Genomic DNA, 18,592 nt, shown 5'->3' with positions numbered 1-18,592 from the left:
CTGGATTTATATGGCTTGGTCTCTCCTACCTTAACCCTAATCATATTTGCTCCTACCGAGCAGCCACTTGAACGTGGTGATAGCCCTAGGACCAAATCAAGAAGGGTATATTTTCGTGTGGATTTTAGACCATTGCAAATTCCTCCCATCTCTAAGTGTCCCCCAGTTCCTAACAGCACTAAGCCATGCTGAGGCTCACCCTGCATGCACACAGAGCCTGCACATACGTAGCCTTTTGGGCACACCATGGGCTGGGCAGTGAATGGGGTGACCCCCCACATGTCATTGCTCTCATTGCAACAAGTGGGGAAACTGAGGCACTGGAGGGCAAGTGTCACTCGCTTTGCCCTAAGCGAGGAGGATTTGCTGGGTTTTGCAATCTCTACAGACCTCGGGGAGGCTCAGAACTTATTTTCCGCACTTAAGCCACACAAGAGATGTATTTGTGATGAAGAGGAGCGGAAAAAAACAGTACTTGGAGAGCTTTTTATTGCCCTTTGACACAGGGGATGTGCTGGAGTGATTTCTGCAAAGCACCTGGTGACAGCTAGAGGATCCCAAGCTGTGGTTTAAGGGGCAAAACCCTCTCCTCCAGACCCCCACCATACTTATTCCCTCCAGCTTTGTCTTTGCAAGGGAGACGGAGAGCTTTGCAAGGCTGGACTGCCATCTGGAGCAGGCTTAAAGATATCTGTACAACCCAAGCAGCAGCCACCTCGTGCCTCCTCGCATTGGTAAAGGTCCCTGTGCCACATCCTTGGGGATTAAGCTTTTAATTCCCCAGGAGATCCTCCTGCCTAGCTCCTGGTTTGTGCAGTTCAGCTCATGTTGTAGCACTGTCAGTACCCTCCATAGCCTCCAGCAGGTCCCGAGGTGTGATGTCGACACACAGCCTGCAATTCCTGTTCATAAAACCACAATCAGTGCAAGCACAAATTTGGCAGAATCAGCCCAGGGTAGGAAATTGCCATCAGAATTGTTACATTATTATTATTATTTATTATTATTTATTTTTTTTTTTTTTAAAAAAAGCAATTTCAAACCTCTCTGGTTGATGAACTTTCATAAAAAGCTTTCCATGGCTACATTTCTACGTGGCATGTCACCGTGGAAGACACCCGAGATGCAGCGAATTCCCCCAAGTTAATTTGAGTTGTGCCACGAAACAGATGTGCTCTTTGGTGCACAGAGAACCTTTTTCTTTAATTTCAGGACGGCTGCTGACACGTCAGATCAGCTCGTGTTGCTCCGCCACATCACCCAACGTGACACAACTAGCCGTGACAGCCTCCTAGAGCATCAGGAGGCGCGGGAGCAACTGCACTGGAGATGTAAGAGCAGTTGTGCTGTGTATAGGGGCAGGTTTGACGGGAAGTTGGAGCTGCTGGCTTGAGAGAAGGTGTTTGGGAAAGGAGAGATTCCTCTTTCTGTACAGCGAGGCCAGTGCAAGGCATCAGGACCAATTAAGACCTCACAGTTAAGCGGCATGCAAGAACGGAGGTGGAATTAACCGGTGAGTCGCGTGGAATGTCACCCCCTGGGCACAGCTCCCAGCTTGTGGGAAAGGACACGGAGTTAATCAGAAGCTTTGGAAGCAGGAAGAAATCATTAGAAACAGCAAGCCTGGCCCCTTGCACTAGGGCAGGTCATGCTTTTCACCCAGAAATTCCTACATCAAGTCCAATAACTTGGAATCCACCTCTGCATGACAGATACAAACCTGAGAGAAAGCTGAGAACGAATGCACAAGATCCTTTGGACGTCCACTCTAATAGATAAAACCCTCATCTTTAAAAAGCACCAACCCAACGGAGACATCGTGCCTCCAGCTCAACATCCCTGTAGCCGGCTGGGCTGCAGACCTTGCTGCAGTCACAAACAGCTTTCACCCAGCCGTGCTGGGCATGGATAACCACAACCACAGGACCCTTCAGCATCACCTAATGTCTTTTTTTACCAGTTCTCACTTGCTAGAGCCTGCAGAGCCCCCACAAAAGCCCATGTCTCTCCACTTTTTGCCGTTACCCTGCCTTGAACTAGCCCTAATTACACCACAGCTCATTTGCACACCCACACCCTCAGAGCAGCCGTGCACAGGGACCCGGCCGTGCCTGAGCTTTCCTTTAGGTAAGCTGCTGTAAGGAGAGCTCAGCGCCGAGCTGTAAGGTAAATTTTCCAGATGTGAGTCATTCTCTGCATCGCATCCAAGGGGAAAAGTCCAATTTTACAGCACTTCCAGCAAGGGAATGCAGAGAATGTGTCATAAACACTCCTGCCTCCGTCAGATAGGTGGTAAATTGAGCCTCGAATGTTTGAACCGCTGTGCTTTGGAGAGCTGGTGGGAACGATTTGGAGTGTTGAGGCTCTTTCATTCAATTATATATATAGTTTTTATGTTGTGTTTTTTTTTTTTAAGATGTCAAGGAAATTTTTCTCCGCCTCATTACACCGTGCTGGCCACTCCTAAGAATGCTACGAGAACTGGTGGGCAAGAAACAACTCCCAGCACCAGCAGCCTGCTCACAAGTGACAGAGAAATGAAATGCAGCCCCAGAGACCACTTATAATCCCCTGGTACCACTGGGCACCGAGGGGCTGAGAGCCCCTTCTTGCCTCTCAGATGCAGCAGGGTGTTTTTCCCACCTTCGGGAGATCTTTATTCAGAAAGAGGTAAACAAAAAAGCCAGCCTGCAAACTTTCTTCCTCTAGAGAAAATATTTTAGCTATCCCAGATAAAAGAGCCAAGCTTGACAAGGCATTACATGTGCTTTTCATGAATTTTTGCAGGAGGTGGTTTCTGGACAGACTTAAGGAATGCACTTAGCATGCTGTTTCCCCCTATATAAAACACTGAATTAGCATTTCTCCCCACAATTCTGCTACGCACAGAATAACACAGGATAAGTAAAAACCCATAAAAAGGCTCCCATAAAACTGTACAGTGCTCAGTTTTGTTTTGTTAATCCCCTGACTTCATCGATTGCTCTATCTGCTAATAGGAACAAAGACCTCCTCCACCAGGCTTTTGCACAGGCAAAGCTTATCAAACATCTGAGCTCAGCCTCGCTGCGCCTGGTGCCTTGGGGACTTTGTGCAGCCAAAGCCAGACCCACACAAAACCCCAATTCCCCATGGCTTTCAAAGAAACCAGGGAAATAGGTGACCGTGAGGGCATTTGGGATGCTGGCTGAGAGCAAAAATTCAGGATGGTCCCTGCAGTGCAAGCTGCCACCAGGCATGGGATTGCCAAAGGGAAGCCAGGGACCCCCTTCTGACCCCATGGCAAGCAGACCGAGGGGGAACAAGGCAGCATTAACAAGGGAAGCATAAGCATTTTGTGCTTTTATGGGAGGCCTCAGACCGTCAGCTGGGAGCCCATCGTCAGGGCCCATCCAATTATTCCTTAAAAGCATTATAATGCGCAGCTGGCCCTGCTCCTCTGAGTACCTGGCGTCTAATTTACGGGGTAATGTTTCTGTAAGGCTGGCATTAAAGTGCAGAAGTAACAGTCATGGGTTAAGAAGGTTAGGCATTACATCCAGATCAGTATTATCAGATGACCCGAAGCAGGGGTTATATTAAAAAATGCCTTAATTAAAAAACACAGGTCAGAACCAGTTTGAGCTCCAAAACCCCCGGTTATATTCACTAATTAGAAGGCTGGGGTGCGTGCCTCAGTGTGATGGATGAGCTCCGCCTGCCTCGTGGCACCACACCAAGAGATGGGACACCTTTTCCCCAGCTCCCCAGGCACAGGGCTCGGGCTGGACTGCATCGCTTTTCTTCATTTCAATCCACCTTTCTTTATTTTATTTTTTTTTCTCATAAATTAATAGACTGAAGGCCTTCAGAAATCAGAAATCATCAGGGTGCTAACTCCGCTTGGCTTCTTAACCCTGAACTTCAACTTCTGCACTGAAACCATGCCAGCTGTCTTCTCTAGAAGAGCAGAGTGAGCCTATAGATTATTATAAATGGACAGCCCAGACCCCAAAGCCTGGATTTGGGACTCAGAAGGTGGGGTTTCCTTCCCTTTCCCAAGCTGAGAAGTACCTGGAAGACATCCTGTGCCTCTCCTGGTCTTCAGCCCTGCACTGCTGGATGTGCACACCTCGAGCACGGGTTTGTTGGGGACAGACCACGAGCAGGAACAGCTGAAGCACATGAGCTGAGCAATCCTGAGCACGAGCCGGGTGTTAAATCCCAGTCCCAGGGGAGCCTCTCATGATTTTCAGCAGCCAGAAGGAGGAGGCACAACATGGACCACCTGCACCCCATCCATAGCCACGGCTACAGATGCCACCTCTGGTTTGGATGTGGATAGCAGGTTTGTAGTGGGAAAAAGGCTTTATCCCGGTCACCTTGTTAGTGCCACATGCACATGGGACCCACACCAGCATTGCCAAGGCCATTCTTGGGCCAAGTATAACCCCACAAACCAAACCTGGCAGGTGACACCTGGTGGCTGCAGATGAAACCCCACATTTCTCACCAGCACCACCAAAATTCCCCATTAGAGGAGAGCAAACATTCCCTAGGACCCTCTCCAGAGACGTTCTGCTTGAAACATCCTCCTGGATGGACATCCTTCTGCTTGGGCAGAACCACTTTTTCACTCTGAGACAAACCGTCTCCCATTTGCAGGGCAGGATTGGAGAAGGCCATGGGGAAGTGTCAGGAGATGGGGCAAGGACCCAAGCAAACTTACCCGAGGAGCTGACAGACCTAACAACACTGTAAAGGAGAGGAAACATGGCCAGCCTCTAACAGTGCTAACAGCTGTAGGTTTTCGTTTCCATGTTAAAAGTTCAGATGCCAGAAGCCAGACTGTGCATTCAGTAAGAAGTTGGTTAAAAATAATAATAATAATTTTTTTTTTTTTTCACTACAGCTTATTTTAACCCACTGAAAATTCAAGCAATTTGCATGTTTCATTTGTTTATCTGCTCCCCTGCAGAGAGATCCTGGTATATAGCTTGTAATCCCTTTGGGAAAGGAAATTGGTAATCTGATAAAGAAAACCACAAATGGGAGAAGGCCTTCCAGTTTAGAGAATAACTCATTTCCTTGGAAAAAAAAATAAAAAATAAAAATAAAAATAAAAAGTTAATTACTCAGTTATTTTAGCATGCAAGCAAATTTAGGAAATGCTCGATAGGTAATTCAGGAGAATGGGAAAGGGAACGGTCACAGCAACAAGTGGTGTGTTTGGTATTAGTTCTGCTGTGCTCCATCAGTGTGTTTCCCCATTAAAGGACATTATTGCTGCCCTCCTGTTTCACTTAAATAATGAAAATGATGGGGATCATCATCCCCATCCCTGTTCTCATGTGTCCTAGGAGAAGATGATGAGGTGGGCTCCATCCCACCACCCTGTGATCCACCAGGGACCACCAGGAGGGTGACAGCAGGTTCAGGTGACAGGCAGCACACTTTTAGGGACAGCAATCACCTAACCTCATCCTGCCCACCGCTTCCACCAGCCTCACTCCCACAACATAAGGATCAAAAGTCTCCCATGGTGGTGCCGGAGACATCCCGGAGCCCCCAGGGTGGGATTCGCAGCCCAGCTCCATGAGCTCTATGGGGCGAAGCACATCTCCATCGGCAGCAATTTGTACCCCCCATCTCGGGCTTGGCAGATACGGCATTTCTTTGTGGTCCCCGCTCCTTTGTGATCCCCACATGCTCCGGCCCGTGCCTGGGGAGCTCTACACGCGTGTGCTCATGCGTGACAGAGGGAGAATGCCTCTTGGTGGGAGCTGCTGACAGCTGAATACGGCAGGAGACGGGTGAGTCGACAGCATCTTCCAGCCAAGAGTTGTTGGCTCCAGCCTGCTGGAAAGCTGGGGAGGAAAGGAACAAAGAGGCACATCTCTTTTCGGAGAGCAGCATCTGGGAGTTGGGTCCCGTCCCCGCTGCAGGAGCGGCACAGCAGAGCACGCACGGGGGATCAGAGCAGGCTTTCCTCCATCGGAGATTTATTACTGGGGAACACGGCTCCTAGGAAGCCTGCAGGGTTTCTGGTTCTCATCTCTTCCTCCCTGCAGCTGCCACATCACTCAGCTCCGCAAGCTGCATAAATCAGCAGTAAGGGCCGGGAGATGAAAGCGTAAATAGGCCGTCAGAGAAGTTATTGACACTGAAGGGCAAATTCTGCCCTGACAGGCGCTCTGCAGCCTCCCATTCATTACCGGGGATGCGGGATGGGTGTCTGCCGGGGCGAAAGTCAGCCCTCAGGATGCAGGTTTCATTTACAGCAGGTCAAATCGATGTGGGCACCTGCAGTCAGATCCCTGGCAAGGGCAGGGAAGGTGCTCCGGGGCTTTGCACCAGCTGAGACCTGGTTTCAGCATCTTCCCACCATTTTATCCTCAAATCTGGCTGCCATCCCATAGCTCCCAGTGCAGAACTCAAGCAGGACGGTGGTGTTTGCAGGAGGGCTGGCAAGGATAAACCACGGAAACCTCAGACGTGCTGAGAAATCCCACGTGCTTCATCTGAGACCTATGGGGGAGAGGAGAAGGAAAAGCCCTTTAATTCAACACTCAGCTTTGAAACTTGCGCTTGGAGTATTTTAAAATCTTCAGTTCTCGACTTACAAGTGAGAAACTTGTCTTTTTCTGTGACGATGGAGAAAAAAAAAATCTTTTTAAGAACTTCTTTAAAAGCTGTGAACTGAAAAGAAAGGGCCCATCATGTTGATAACTCTGGGATTTTAAACACTGCTCCTGACCTGAGGGCGAGGAGACCGCGAGAGTCCCCAAAGGGAAGCTACCTCCCAGGGCTTCACAGCTTGGCTTTAGCACACTGTGCATTTAAGAATAAAATAATAATAATAAAAATGATGAGAAATAGCCATAAATATCCATAGCTTCTTTCTGGAGGAGAGAACAAGCACAGGGGTGTCTGTAAAGCCTGAAGTTATGTTTGGTCTCAGAAAATACCCCCTCTTTCAGAGATATCAACTAAAGGAAAAAATTGCTAGGGGCTTCCAGCAAAGAATAAGCACCGTTTAACATTAAAAAAAATGTGAAGACCTTTCTGCCAAGCGTGACGCTGGCAACAAACAGAGCTACTCTCATTCCTCTCTGCCATCTAACCCTCAACCCCAACGGGACCTTCCAGGAGCTTCACGGGAACATTTGCCCTCAAAATGTGACCCCAGGTAATAACAGGACTGCCATCACCAGCAGCAGGACATTTGCACCAGACTTTCAGATTTTCCCAGAGCTGAACACCTCTGAGTTTCCCCTCTCCCATATCTTGCTTCTTTCCACATCACACTTAAGCTTTCCCAGGGCTGTATCTCTGCTGTAACACCAGACAACAGGAATGTGGCACACCAGGTTTGTTTGGATAAGGTGAGAAGGGGGGATTACAGTTAGCTTTCTAATGGAAAACTGGCACCACCATTAGCTCTTAGATTGGCATCAGGTCCCCTGAATAAAACTTGTACACAGAAGAGGGAAGCCTCCGAATTCCCCAAACAGAGAGAATTACCAATGCTCCAGCAGGAGTCATTAGGCAGGACTCCAAGTTAGAGCTAATGTTTTCCAAAAATAACTGAGTCAAAAGTCCATAAATGACAGGAATTTCCAGCGCAGAAACCCCAGCCCACGTGCTGTCTGACAGCCAGCTGGGAGCAATGCTGTGCGTGGTGCTGGGGCTCGTGCCCCTGGCTTTGGTGCTTTGGGGTCCCCAAGTCCCTTTTCACCCAATTTTGCTGGTGGCAAAAAGCAAACCCTCCTCACAGAAGGGCTGAAAGGAGCTGCATGCTGTGTGCTGCTGTATTCCCTGACCCCATAAGCCAGACCTGTAGTGCATCAGTAAGGAAACCAACCACAGCTGGTTAAATCCTTACGCACTAAGCCCACCGTAGAGGCACGTTGTGCTAACAACTGCTCTTGCTGCACTGGAACTACTGCTGAGCTAGTAGTTAAGGGCTGCTGAGATAGCCCCTGCACTACCCAGCCGCGATGGCAGTGGGGGAATACTCTTTCTTTCCAGAGATCTCTCTCTCTCTGGCAGCACTGTCTGCTCTGCATAGCAGGGGATTTCATGCAGAACAAAGATAAAGAAATGCAACCGTGAAACTACTTTTTTAAAACCGGCAGGAACAGGCACTGAACTGGGAAGTGTTTGCTATCACGGAGTGCCTTGGGGGTCATGGTGCTGCTGCAGCCAGCGCAGGGGGGGAAAGTGGTGGGAGCTGCACAGCTCCAGAGGTGGGGAGAAGCAAGGGGACTCCACAACTCTTCTTACAGGTGTCCACAGGATCAGTAATGAGGACTACTGCAGAGGTTTTCCCCTCTGCAGACTGTCTACCTCTGACACCCTACATCTGATGGTGCAATATGATGGCATTCTTTGGGGAAAATCCTGAATAATGCAAATTTTCTGCCCTGCAGCCAGACCCAGCCACGCCGACAGTTCAATACAAGAAGATGTGTGATATTTGAAACACCAAATCTGAATCTTGCACCTTTGTTGCTCACCAAGACTGACTTCTATTCTGCTGTCTCCTGGCTGAGATGAAATTCAGGCTGTCAAGTGGCTCGAGGCTGTTGCTTGGAGATGCAGACCCATCTGTGTGGGAACACTGGCAAGGCTGAGTGCTTTCCCCTGAACAATCTCAGGAGGAGAGTCCAGTGATCATACAGATGGCCAAGCACCATTTCTATACAAGCTGTATCCTTCCAGTGGTACTGTTTTATTTTCCAAAGCAATAAACTATAACTTCGTTAGCTTGGTTCCTTTAGCAATGCAGACTACACCCTATCTGATGGGCAAAAGGAGGCAGGGTTTCAGAAAGCAGTGAAGCACGGGCAGTGTTTTTGCAGCCTTCTTCTGTTTCAGTACGACATTAGTATGTGCGATGTGTGCTCTGGAGCTAGTTTGGTCTAATCCTCTCCTTTGTTTGCCTTTCAGCATTGCAGCTTTTAAACCAGTGTGGCATCAGCCCGCTGCGGAAAATGCAAGGCTGGCTGACTCCAAGGAAGCTGGAGGACCCACATGCTTTTTGGGTTTTGTGTGGCAGCGCTTTCAGAAGGAAACCTGGGCATCTCCGCTGAGCAAGGGCCAGCAGCAGCACACACAGCAGCCTGGGATGGGCCAGGAGCAGACTTACACCAGCATCAATGTCAGGGGGAAGAAGAAGGAGGCTTTGATATAATGATTGTTGGGTTTCCATCAGCACTGACAACACAGTGTGTTGGTGGAGAGAACCAGAAGGAAGTAGGGATAAAGAAGTCCCTTCCAAAAATCACAATTAATCTCTAACTTTCTAATTTCTAAAACAAGTTGTCTGCCTTACCCATATATTTCACATCTTTCAAGTATCGGCATTTCAAATGTAGTTGTCCAAAAGTCTCATTATCAATAATTTCCAATTTCTGCTAAAAATAATAATAATAATTTAAAAAAACAGTAGTTATAATTTAGTTTAACAGAATACATATAAGAATCACTCTTAAATTAATGCCTCTTTTGAACCAGGGGTGGGAAACAAATGTCTAAGTTGTGAAGTCACATTTGAATCCAAAATTTTCTCATTTTCATATGTAGAAAATATTAGTGATTGACACGGGATTTCAAACACTTGGCAAGGTCTTTTTTGAGGTGAAGTGCAGGCAAGGAGAAAGAAAAGGACTGGGCTAGCAGATAAAAACACCTGATAAAATAGAGGTAATGATACGCCGTTAGCAAAGCAACGAGTTCTGAAGGATGCAAGATACTGAGGTGGAGCTTGGAAGAAATTAAGAGAGAACGGACATTTATCTGGAAAATAAGGGTATCTGTTATCAACAACCTGTTTATCTCTGCTTACAGCTTCTTTTGGCAAAAAGCTACGGCAGGCTCTCAGGGATTTGCCACGCAGGGAGGCATTTTTCCTCTTCAGAGTCCAACTTGCTTCTCACCCACCAAGCAGAGGCAAATTGTTGTCAGGAGTTAAAAATATCTCGAAGACTATTGAAGCACTCTGTCTTCAGAAAGAAGGTGTAGGACTCCTGTCCTGCCTACACCTCCACGCTGTCACTGTAAGTCCATTTGAAAGGCAAACAGAAAGAGAGGGGGCAGATCTGTAGTCTGTGATCAATTGGGGTTTCCCTTTTTTCTTCAGCTTTGGGCTGCCCGGCACATCCTTCAGCTGGGATGGTGGCTCCTCAACTACCCCGGCACAAAAACCCATTTGCCTTTAACAAAACAACAGGAAAAAAAATAATAAATAAAACGTATTCAGAACAGATGTCACTTGGACTGAAGGGCCAGACTACACAGCACTGGCGGAGGGGAACCCTACATGATATTAAACAGATTGCTGGGTTTTCAGACATCGTCTGCTGTGTTTTGAAAGGCAAGCCTTTACCCAGCAACATTTCTCAGGATCCCAGCAGAGTTTCACGGGAGCTACATCCTCAGCCGACATAAATCAGAGCTCTGCTGAAGGCAGGGACATTGCACCCGCTTCCTCCAGCCACGGGATCTGGCCCCTGAAGCTTGCAGGTCCGCACCCTGTGCTCCTGACAGCACTCTCTTTCTTCCAAGACAATCCAAGTCTTGGCAGAAAAGTCCTTCTGTTTGAGTGAAAGCACTCCCACATTGTGATTTTCCATCTGTAATTACTAAGGGATTCAGTCCGTCATTGGGAACAACCACGATTGCTCCTTAAGACCTTGCATGCGCTGGTTTTCAGAGATGGGGAGAGAGAAGGGCAGGGGAAAGAAGAAGAAAATGAAAAATTAAAGCAATGATTTGTTTATTTATTTATTTATTTCAGAACTGGCTTTAGTGACATAAGAAATTGTCCAAATTCAGTGTATCCCATGGTTGAAGAACAACCAGCCTGGTGGTGGAAGGTGCAAAGCTATGTTCCCCTGTAGGCAGGACTTGTACTCACCCTTCAGCTTTTCACAAGCCATGAGCTTCTTTTGGAGGCTGTAGAGCCAGAAATTCGGCTAGCACAAAGCATCACTCTCCCACTTGAGGATCCAGCCTGTCCAGTCCAAAAGGACCTTCTAAGGATGCTTCTGTTGAGGTGGGGCTTTGGGAAAGGTGACAAAAAAAGATGCTCCTTGCCCCCCTCTGGCAGCAAGCCTATCTGAAGGCACGAGGGCTGAGCCTCCTGCCTGCACCCCTGCCCTGGGCAGCCGCATCCTCCAAGGAGTTTAAGCCTCTGCTTTGAACTCTGAGGCAAATCAAGGCCATGTACTGAGCATTTTTTTCTCTTTTTGCTAATAGCACTGAGTACTGGAGTGTGAATTACAGCCAGCAATAATAATGAACTCACAAGATAATGCCACTGGGGAAAGAGCAAGAAAATTCAGGGCCAGAATACAGAAGCTCTCATCAGGCAGATGGAAGGATCTCTAACGAAGGATTTTGCAGCAGGGGATGGTTTGGATTCAAGCAGATTGATGCATCAAGCCCTTTACGTCTCTTACATATTTTTTTCTGAGCTTTCTGCACACAATTCTTGCCAGATTTTTTTGGACTCTGCTTGGCAGAGAAGTGTTTAATCAGTGTTCAGCCTCTTTATGGGGCTGTCTCTGAGGGAATGGATTTGGGGTAGTGATAGCAAGTGGTAATTTTGGCTGCTTAATCTAGGTTGATTCATTTTAACAGTCTGCTTAACAATAGATACCATGTGGCCATGACCAAAGAAGTTCCATGGTCTTTACTGAGATTTAAAGTAGGTGTGAAATACTCTAAAAATGCATCATTACTGCACGAGTGATAAAAGCTTCATTGCCCTAATGAGTAAAAGAATTGGCACACGCTCCAGAGCGAAAATTGCTTTTCTCTTTAAGGTCACTCAGCACTGAAGGATTCCTGAATTTCTGTTAAAACGCTGCAGAGTAAAAGACAAGAGTCTCAAAGCTCCAGACCCTGGAGTCAAGTGATCTTGAGCATCAAATACATTTCCTTCTAGAATGATGTGTTCACACTGTGCAGGGAAAAAAATGGGATAGGGTGAATCTTGGGGAGTCCAGCGATTAGTTGTTCACTTTCTTCCAGGCTCAAAGTTTTGGGATCTGCCTAGTGGGTTGCTCTGCTTGTGCTGTGCCTAGTGTCTGTGAAATTTCATTGCAAGCCAGGGTAAACTTTACCTGTTTTTTTTTGTTTGTTTGTTTGTTTGTTTGTTTGTTTTGTTTTGTTTTGTTTTGTTTTGTTTTCCTTGAGGTGACTTCATAAGTATATGTATCCCAAAGTGGACAAAATGCTCAGAGCCTCTGCAGCACAGTGGGCAATCACTACAGGTTTCTCCTATCAAAATAATTTAACTCTGAGAGTTTACTTCGCAGAATCCTGACTGCCTCTGCGTTTGGGGGAGAAAGTTCCTTTAAAGGACAGTTTAAGGCTTGTAATGAAAGCTGTTGCTGCAATGTCCATGTGGCTGTACTAGGACAAGCCATGAACTAATACTAAAAGAATGGCAGAACTGCAAAATCAAGTGCTAAACAGTCGTGAAATATTCGACCTGGCAATAATAACTCTTGTTGCCATGAGTGACAAAATGCTCCTTCCAGGTGCCCCTCTTCTGAACTTTTGTGCCACCTGTAGAGAAGTGCAGCTCTTTCTTTCAGTCTCAGGGCACGATCTCTGCTCAAGGTTCAACTAAAAGAATTACCAGTTTCTGTAAGAAAGACTCCTCTTGGTCCAAAGCATGTCTTCTTCAATGCTTTAGCCAATATTCAGATGGGTAAAGTGTGATGCACCTGACTTCCAAGTTTGACATTATATATATGATTTCTGCATTGCTCTGGGGAGGAGGCAGAGACAGAGCACAACCATAGCATGTCTTATCTCACAATATAAAGCATGACAGATGTGTTTCTGTAATGCATTTTGCAATTCAGAGTAACAGACAGTCAAGGAAAAGGTTTTGAGATGAGATAGTAATAAAACCATTTTGCATTCCTAAATCAATGCGTGTACAGGTTTCAAATTACATTTTAAAAAGCAATATTTACTCTTTAAAATAGCAAAGAGTGCCATTCCTTGAGTAACTCAAAGAGCAAAATCAGAGCTGGCTCAGGCACCAAGTTTCCAAGCCACAATAATACCAGCAGCTTTGGAAAACAACGTCATCTTCAGTTCAGTTTAAATGCAGACAGTGTGGATATTTCTAGAACTGAAATCTCACTGTAGAAGTTTGGTTTTGAGACACCAAGACACTGGTTTTTGGTTTTGCATGTGTGTTTTGTTGTTTTGGTTTTGTCCAAATGATGGAGGATTCCCCCCCAGCCCCCAACATTCTTGGCCACTGCTGACCTGCAGAGAGAGAGAGCTACAGAGCTGGTGACTCACGTTCCTGGGAATTTCAGCTTGTCTGAGAAGCATTTGGCATCCAGACACCACATCCTAGGGCATTAGCATGGAGGTTTGGACCTGGAAAATCCAGCGCTCCCGCAGTCCCAGGGCAGCCAGGAGATCCCTGCCCAAGGGCTGAGGACCCCGAGGAGCAGCAGTTCTTCAGAAACTCACTTCCCCTTCACAGATGTTGCAGTCTAAAAGCTTTAATCATTACCACTGTGACACTTAGGAGGACAAAGCCTGGGACACTTTCTGAAGCATTACCAGCTTGTGATTACGGCACCATTCAGCTTTGAACTTTCCAGCCCACAGCGACATTAGCAACAAACACCAAACCTTAATGGCAGAGTTGAACTTGAAATCCCTAGTGCACATCCACCTAGAGCCATTCAAGTGTTTTACGCATAAAATCAGCAACACTCCAAAGGCATAAATTGGAACCAGGTCAGTCCCTACCCACTGTGGGGGGTTGTTACAGAACAGCCTCTCCATTGTGCTTACGTGCACATATTTTCCATCATTTCTGAGAAAACACGGACAGACGGAGTGCACGCATGTGTGTCAAGAGGAAAGAGGACAAAAGATAGGAGGAAGCCCATCTCCAAAAAATCACTGATTAAAATTGCTCCCAAGTTCCTGTTCCCTCCACATACAAAACAGCTTGCAAAAGTCCAAGTTGGGTGGATAAAATATCAGCCACGTGCCTGACTTACAGCACTGGGACTGAGGTTTGGGCAACACTTCAAGACTTTCCCCTAGGAGTCTATCCAAACCCTCTTTGCTTCTGATGTGGAATAATTTGGAAGTGTTTTTAGGCTGCCGTCTGGGATAACACAAGGGCTATTGTAAACACACATGCAGCCAGTCAGCATTGAGCCCACACAAATCTGGTCTGTACACACATAAATAACTAGCACATATTACTTTTAAAAGGAGAATTAGCTGAAATGCTGAATTACAACTAAAAAAAAAAAAAAAAAAAAAAAAAAAAAACCACACAAAAGGTCTTAATTAAAAAAAAAAAAAAAAAAAAAAAAAAAAATACTAAACCGCAAAACAGGTTTTCATTTAAAAAAAAAAAAAAAAAAAAACTGATTTTTTGTTATGGAAAGGGTTATGTATCATGAAATTTTAATAAATGAAATGCACTTAAATGCATGGCACTGGATTTAAAGAGCTAAGGATAAGATGCAACCATAACCAGCTATCGTCCAAGTGTGTGCAGTGAAGCAAGACCATAATTTCACGGATGCTGTTCCAAAAATACTGCTGCTAGCTGGGAAGGTTTGAAAACGTAACAGAGCATAACCAGGGCACAGAGATCTGCGCAGACTCGAAGAAAACCTTCTGGATATGACAGCCCAGAGCTCTCCATGGAGCATTAACCCTGTGTAGCTGTTTTTTGCCTGACCCCAGCCACAAACCCTGTGCTAGGGTACTTGGTATGGAAATATAATTGTTTTTTCAGTGTCATGGGTTTCTAGAGTACTTCTGTTTCTCTCCACCATAGTGGTTAGGAACAAATTCATCTCACCTGTGAGACATGTCTCAGCTTGAAGGTCAGTTTGGACCTATCCCAGCTTTCAAGGCTGCCAGGATCCTAAAACTGTGTGCCTTCATAAGTGTCCGCAAGGGAAGCCATAGCCAGATGCTTGCACCATTCATGTATGGCCATGTTAGGAGATGGAGAGCCCCCTTCCTAGCATTACCACGTAGCTCTTGCTGTCTACAGTTTATCTCAAGGCATTACTTCCATATTCTTTAATATTTCTTCAAAATTCCTCAATTATTTCTGGTATTGTCCTCTACCTGTTGGCCTCAGGCAATCAGCTGAATCACCTCACATGGGCAGCTGAGCAAAGAAGTCAGAGGAGGGATTTGCAGCAACTCTACTTCCCTTCCTTCTGGCTGAACATTTTTCCTTTCCCACCTCCTCTCAGAGATGTGATATGACTGAGGTCAATGGACCTCACATGAAGGCTTCCATCTTCCCTGGCAACTGGTTTGCATGCAAGGAGTGGAGCCTCTCCATAACTGGCCCCAAAAGACTAAATATCTCCAGGCATTTCTGGAGATGCACCAGGCATTTCTGTCCACCATGCCAAGCCTAGACTTGGAGTTAAAGCAAGCAACAGCCAACCAGTCTGCCAAATTTATAGATGTTGAGGTTTTATGTCTTGCAATTTGATGGATTTCGAGCAGAACCCTTCCACACTTTGGTGGGGAGAGTGAACTTTGGGAGGGGGAGGACAGGAAATGAGATAGCAGAAAGATTTCTCGGCAGGAATAAATCCATCTTGATAATAATGGAGCTATGCACAGCCGCACTGTGGCTGCACCACGTGCAAAAAATATATTTCCCTGGGCAGGGAGTAGCTGGAAATTGAAGTAACATTTGATGTGGAGAGGCATAAGATGTTTGCTCTTCTACCACCAGTGCTACTTTGGCCAACATTGTGCTTAAAGCAATGCTCAAAATAAACAAATAAAAAGAATCATTCTGCCCTTACATCAGTGTTTGGTGTCTGCTGTGATCGCAGAGGTTATGGGTTGGATCCCACTTGGAAGGCCAAGAGCAGCAGGGAAGAGGAGAGGGACCCATTAGAGCCCTCTGAATGAGAAGCCATGGGATTCCTGCTAGCTCTGCAGCAAATAGCAGTATGTTGACATGGTCTTCTTGGAAGAAGAATTGATCCAAATCCTGCTGAGGCCAGAGATCAGAATTCCTCCACTGCAGCAGCCTCTGGGCAAAACAATATCATCAGCCTTTGGTCTGTTCATGGGGTTGGTCTGACGTATTTCCCAAAGCAGAAGATTGATGCAAAGATCCCATCACTCAAAAGCCACATCAACCATTGTAGAAAGGTAGATGAAGTCAAGGATGTAAAGCACTTCTAAGATAACACACAGAAACGGGTCGGAAACAATGAGCACACTCAATAAAGCACTGAGAGCATTACTCTTACATGAACTCATCATGCGCGATGATTAGCTTAATGGAGTCAAGATAGCAACCAAAGCCTGATCCTCAACAGCAAAATCCTGCCTCAAGTCTTTGTCCATGACCTTGCCTGTAAGGCTTTGCTTAAGCCCACAAGACTGTAGGTTGAGGAAAAAACAACAACAACAACAACAAAAAGTCTAAATTCCTGTTGGTTCGGTGACCTGTTAAGGTAACACAAGGTAACTTAGGTTATGACCCAGCAGCACGGAGTCATTTTTCTGGTAGTAAAGGAAAGTGCCCAAGGGAATGAGCCCAGTTTTCAAGGTCTGACTTATCAAGTCATTCAGCTTGGAGGTACTTTAGTTTTTTAGTTCACCTACCACAGGGTGACGTGAGGGTCCTACCTGTACCTGTATGAGTTATGCAGCTGACACCACAAAAATGCCAATAAGAAATTTCTTGAAATGGAAGGAATTCACCATCCAGCTCTTCAACAGAGGAGTTTTCCCTGCTCTGTTGTGTCCTGACAACCTCATCAGATCACTACCCTGGATACTTTTAACTATAATAAATTCACAGGTTATGTATGAAGCCATCAAGATCTTGCATTTAGTTCCCCGAACAACTCTCACCTGAACAGGTAACAATTTAAAATTTGAGCCTCATTTAAACTTTTGCTCCTTTCCTGAGCCAAGGTGTTGGGTGCAGTCTGGGCATCTCTGGCCAGATTCCCACTCGTCATGTAAAAACAGGTGGAGAGAGTAGGGGGGAAAGGAGATGAGAAGCTGAGAGGCCTGTAAGCAGGGCTTGGCATTCACAGCTTACACAGGGCTTTACTCTGGGGTTAGAAAGTGGAAGAAAAGCCAAAGATTAACAAGAAACACACAGGTGGAGGGAAGGACACATGGGAGAAACACATGGGGGGATAAGCATGAGGCAATGATGTCTGCAGGACAGATAATCATTTGGGCTTATTTTTAAACACTAAGGAAACACTAAGGAGACTGTTTCCAGACTTCAGAGACTTTTTTCATATGAGAAATATTAGAATTAAATGGCTTGCAAAGTCATTATCACCATCCACTGAAAGATAAGGAATAGTGATTTAATTCACGGTTCAAGACAGTTGAATAATGTACAAGCATCCTTAACCAAGCCAAGGATTAGAATTGGTGGGGAGCATGGAGGATACACATGCTTTGAAGGGCTGATTAGCAAAGCAATCTAAGAATATTCTTCAGGCTGGAATAAATTAAGATACACACTTTCTTGAGATGCCTGGGATGCTCTGTAATTTTATGGCATCCAAATGCTAAGTAAAGCAAGGTGCTGCCAAGACTGCATCACTAAGCGTGTGTTAAAGGTCAAAGAGTTGCTAAAAGGTCAGTTTTGCAGGTTCTGTATCAGTTATAATCAAAACGCATGCAATGCCTAAAACTCTTCTCATGGCTAAGTAACAAGAAAGAACTACAGTAACATGTAAAATACTTCTCATGTAGTAGACTTCTTAATGTTTTGCTTCTCTTACATTATATCATCCCTGTCATTATGGAGGTGTCACTAAAGGGGCTGATTCCCCCCTCCTCTTCTTCCCAGCTACACAAAGCTGAACTGCAACGAGACGCCAGACAAGCAGCGAGATGGCAGCCGCCCCTCTGACAGCCAGGAGCCGGGACATAGGGGAGGAACAGCCTCTTATGGCAGCAAGATGAAACAAACACAATAACATCCATTTCTAATTTCTTTCAGAGCTGCCTGATCTTGACAGAGAACAGCAGAGATGGCAGTCAGATTCCTGCTATTCCCAGCAGCCCTCCAGTTACTCACAGACAGCTGAGAAGTCACAGATGAGACAGAAATGGATGCGGTTTCAGTCCCTTTTCCTGTTATGACCATGCTACATGTTCTCAGCTCCATTTTCCTCCCCTGATGGTGGAAGTACTGATGGTGAGGACAAAGAGCACACTAACTCTGTTTCGGAGAGGTCGAACTGGCTGAAGTTATTCTCAGCTGGAACAAGCGATCTGTAACACCAGGTGTGAGTGCACAGACTTGTTGCCTGACCTCAGACACGTCACGCAGATCACTCATCAACTTAGCTTTAACCATCAGAGTAAGGCAGGTGCTGAGCCACCTTCTGTAGTCCATGGAGAGCAGTCAGCTGTAGTGGTCAGCCTTCAGCAGTCCTCATCTCTTACCTCTGCAGTGAGGGAGCCTTGGGGTCTCAATAAGAACAGAAGCCAGGTTTTTGCATGGCAAAGTAAGGTTAGATATGTATTTAAAGGTTCCTTTCCTTTCCTTTCCTTTCCTTTCCTTTCCTTTCCTTTCCTT

At 46.0% G+C, this 18,592-nt stretch overlaps 1 long non-coding RNA gene across 4 annotated transcripts; it reads right to left on the bottom strand.

Annotated features, from left to right (window-relative positions):
- Positions 1–3,532: 3,532 nt before the first annotated feature.
- Positions 3,533–16,381, bottom strand: LOC118169928. 4 transcript variants are annotated; one of them, XR_004752366.1, is made up of 5 exons: positions 14,852–16,381; positions 12,632–12,763; positions 9,317–9,398; positions 8,499–9,198; positions 3,533–6,507 (listed from the first exon to the last, which is right to left on the bottom strand). It is a non-coding gene; the product is annotated as an uncharacterized LOC118169928 (long non-coding RNA). The 4 variants fall into 4 exon arrangements; XR_004752365.1 differs by lacking the exon at positions 14,852–16,381 and having other exon boundaries at positions 9,317–9,395; positions 10,901–14,286; XR_004752364.1 differs by lacking the exon at positions 14,852–16,381 and having other exon boundaries at positions 12,632–14,286.
- Between the last annotated feature and the right edge of the window lie 2,211 nt (positions 16,382–18,592).

Source organism: Oxyura jamaicensis, chromosome 7, assembly GCF_011077185.1.
Source record: "Oxyura jamaicensis isolate SHBP4307 breed ruddy duck chromosome 7, BPBGC_Ojam_1.0, whole genome shotgun sequence".
Lineage (NCBI taxonomy): Eukaryota > Metazoa > Chordata > Aves > Anseriformes > Anatidae > Oxyura > Oxyura jamaicensis.
The sequence above is the reverse complement of the archived record's forward strand: the minus strand, read 5'-3'. Positions and strand labels throughout refer to the sequence as shown.